The sequence below is a fragment of the Austrofundulus limnaeus genome, unplaced genomic scaffold (assembly GCF_001266775.1).
Source record: "Austrofundulus limnaeus strain Quisiro unplaced genomic scaffold, Austrofundulus_limnaeus-1.0 Scaffold122, whole genome shotgun sequence".
Classification (NCBI taxonomy): domain Eukaryota; kingdom Metazoa; phylum Chordata; class Actinopteri; order Cyprinodontiformes; family Rivulidae; genus Austrofundulus; species Austrofundulus limnaeus.
This window is the reverse complement of record NW_013952524.1, coordinates 846,931-850,994: the sequence shown is the minus strand read 5'-3', so window position 1 is coordinate 850,994 and position 4,064 is coordinate 846,931. Positions and strand designations below refer to the sequence as shown.

General features: G+C 40.0%; 1 protein-coding gene across 1 annotated transcript in view; it reads left to right on the top strand.

Moving 5' to 3' along the window:
- The window catches only part of clmpb (CXADR like membrane protein b), a gene marked incomplete at its 5' end in the record, with an annotated part of 97,351 nt that overhangs the window by 66,192 nt on the left and 27,095 nt on the right, over window positions 1–4,064 (top strand).

Below are 4,064 nucleotides of genomic sequence, written 5' to 3'. Positions count from 1 at the left end.
TTTTTTTATTGCCTCTCCGTCACTTTGCTGCAAATTGAAAGCCAAGGTCACAAAGACAAAATACTGTAAATGTTCATTGTGAGAGCGCAGAGCTTGCACAAAGATCCATTCTGATTTGTCACATAGTTGATGTTTACCCAAATGATGGAGTTTTGCAGGCCAACAGGCCCAGCTGTGCACACAACGAATGAGGCCAATTCAAACTCAAATCTCCCAAGTTTGCACTGGGAGAGCTGTGTCATCTAGCCTACAGTGCCAAAAACAGCCCTGTCCTCAACCTTATCAATCAGCAAAAAATAAATAAATAAACTAAGAAGAAATGAATGTGCACTAGGCAATATATAATTTTGCTTTGTCTGTTAGCACTTTTAACTAAAACCTATACAAATATATATTTGGTGAAGACATTAGTTATCTATTTCAGAATGTATCAAACTCAAATTAATATTTTTATGTACAATGATACTGTCTTTACATCAGTAGTTAGCCCCCTATTTCAATGGATAACCTGCCTGCTATGAAATACAGTGGTGGGTAATGCTAATCCAAAAAGTAGCTCCACAATTTCTAAAGCACTTATGTAAATATTTAGGTCTGCAACCTCAAACGCGCTTATGCCATAGAAAAAACTAGTGGAAACTAATTTTAGAGCACAAGTTCAATTTGACACTTAATAGCTGGCAATAATCCATGTACAATATATGCACATTGCCAACTAGTGGTGTATGAACTCTTTTACAGATTATTCCTACAACTGCCAGTTGCTGGGGATGTGAGTTCCTGAAACAGACCTTTAGCTCCTGGTGTAAAATTTAAAAGTTGTTGAGGGTTGCTAGTTAGGCTGCTTCTTTGTCTTTTTCTTTTGTTTGTTGTAGATTTTTCATTAAAGAAGCATCAATAAAGTAATTTTAAAACTGTTTATTGGAAAACTGAAGCGATGCATTCTGGGTACATGACGGATTTGATTTGTGACGGGAAACGAAAGCACGGAGTACAGGAAACTATCTTCCCTTCAAAATAAGAGCTTGGATTTTAAAGTTTTCCATGTAGTTGCTCCAGTTGACCAGTAGATGTCAGTCTTCATCAGCATAACATCTTTAAATCATTTCTGKGTCTSTAACCCCYTTGGCCSATTGCTTRGACCAATTACGTCAAGTTTTGAGCTCCAGCGTTTAAACTTTTTTTAAAGGAGCTCCGATTGTAAAGTAAAATAAATCAATACATACAAAATGTTAGTATGGATCACAAACGTTAACTGTTTTAGCTGGGACAGGGAGTTCTAAACACTGCCTTCCTGCTATGTAAGCAGACACAAAGCATTGTGGGAAATGAGAACCATGACCCAAAGCGACAGTCAGCAAGGATGTAGTATACCTTTCCATTAAGTGTGTTTATCTGGGAGGGGTGCTGTTGGACAGATCATGTGCTTTGTGGTTCATTGACAGCCTTACCTTCTGCTGTTCAAGATAATGATGACTGATAGATAATTAGTTATTCATGGTACTGCATTTTAATTTTAGAAAGCYCAAWTCRGCTTATGAATTACAAAAATTAGTAAGACAGCTAAAGCGCAAATGAAATATTTAGGTCTGTAGTTAGCAGATTTACCCTTTAGSGGACTGGTGCCCACCACTGATGAAATCAAATATCTGTCAGGATGACTTTGTAGGGTCTTGGCAAGACCTTCAGCTGTGTATTAAGAAAGCTGTGGGCTCCTGCAAAAAATGTCTAAGAGTTCTTTGTCGTTTATCATGGTGACACTGGGTTCAGGAACATGGTTGACAGCCGTGACAGTGACTTGCTCACACTGGTGGTTGGTCATGAAGAATTTGATGCAGGACTGACCACACTGACCTCATGCCATAAAACTCTGTTTCTATGCAGAAAATACTAGGTAGAGCTAATTTAGTGTTTGTTAGCAATGCTCGGCCATAGCAATGAAACGAGGAATGMGACATTTTGTGTTTAGTTGAAGTTAAACATGAAACAATCAAAGTTAATTACAACTGGCCGTTTGAGGTCTGCCATAATGATCATGTGGCCCTTGGTGAGAATGAGTTTGACACCCTTGATGTAGAGGACTAATGACTAACTCCAAATAAATGGAGACACTCACTGCTCATTTTAGTTTTGACTCTGTGAAAAATTAGATCAGTGGTGCAAATAAAGTGTAAACAGAAGAATCAATACCAATACACATCTTGGTATCGATAGTATCAGTACTTGGATTGATACTTCCACCTTTAATTCAGGCAGTGTGCAGTTAGGATTAAGGTAAATGTGTGAGAATATCTACACAGTAGCAGATTTAGCCCCACATTGCTATACTGTTGGAGCAATGATAACAAAGGATGGTGTTTGAGGCTGTGGGGAAACTGTGAGTTCAAGTTTCCCAGCAGGTCCATGAACCACCYTCAACCATTAACCCGCACCATTAGATCCAGCCAGCTGCACACACGGTCTGAGTATTCTCCCTCTAAAGTACTCTTTATACTGCAAAGCCCTCTCTCCCTTTTCTGACATTCAAGCCGGTATCGGCGGGGAGCCCACAAGATGAATGACCCTGCAAATGCAGCATTAAAAAGTCATAAACGGGAATACCTTCCGGGTGCAGGAGCTCCTCGGTGAAGCGGGGTGGCCCCTTTTTTTCCCCTGCATACTAATGGCTTGAGAACAGGTGAGAAAGAAAGACCTCAGCTATTTGTGCTGTCATTCTAGGGTTACCAAACGGACTCACCCAGCCAACAGGAAAYTATTCCTGTTGTCCAACAACCTAAAACTTTAGCCTTGATTGACAGAGTTTCAGTTTAAAGCTGACGATTCACAAGGAAGCCGTAGAAATGAAGAGAAATAACTTTCAAAACTGCTGAAGTCCACCAGATGATACCATCTGTATGGATGAACGGAAGAGAGTTTCTTTGAGGCTGCTTTTTCCTCTGTGACCTTCATCAGCACTGACTCATTGGTTTCACAATGCAGAGCTGACATTTTCATTGGCCCAGGGATCACTGACGGAGCACGGTGTTGGCTCCTGTGAGATTGGACCACTGAACAATTGGACAGGGGTCCAGTGAGTCCTGGTCTCRTGTGGACCTTTTTGACAGCACGTGATTTTGTCTGGTTCACACAAATGCATTTTGTCAGTCACTATCTGAGTGACACTGCTGACACAGACCTGTCTTCTGCTGCATATTCCACTCATGTTGTTGGTCTATTCCYTTCACAGCATATTTAGTTCAGCGAAAACTGATAAGAACCATGCCAACAAGGAAGCATGCCTCCATATTTCAATTCAAATGAGCACCTGCCAAGCTGGATAACTTTTATTTGACACACTCAGAGTTCCCTTAAGCTATTGGCTCATTCGGCAGTTCAAGAAGAGCTGTTCAGTGTGATGTTTTGAGCCAAAAATACATGTCATATTTGATTGTAAAAAAAACTCAGTTGAGCTCCCGCAGAATCGTAGAGTCTTTGTACCAGGTCGTGGATGTGGAATATCTTCGTAATGCACCACCCGTTTCAGACGTAAAACATCCCACTCCAGCACACAAACACAGTCTATTGTTTCAGTCTGATGCCTTCAGCTCATTTCACTCAAGCCCACACAGCAGTCTAGCATCCTCCAATAAATCAGCCTCATGCTCTCCCACAGGCCTCACCAGTCTGGCCAGCACCCAAAGACACTCTCGTGTGCATACGCTTAAAATGAATACTAATTTCACTGCAACATGAGCTCTCAAATTAGAATACTGTGGCAGTTTTTGATAGGTGTGTTGGTCTAGATGCCACATTAGCAGTAAATGTGAGCAGGTGTATGTGGCTGTGTCTTAAAACTGTTTTCCTTTTCATAATTGTTAATAAAAAATATTGTACTGGTTGTAACTTACAAATATCTAAACATACAACGTTTAGAAAATTCACGATTCAGTTCGGTTCAATACTTTAGTCTCACAGTTCGATATTTTTTCAACACAAAAAAGAGAAATTTCCATGCCCATTTTAACTTGTAATTTATTTAAATTAATTATGAACATTTGTTTAACCTCAAGAGTCCAGTTTTTAAA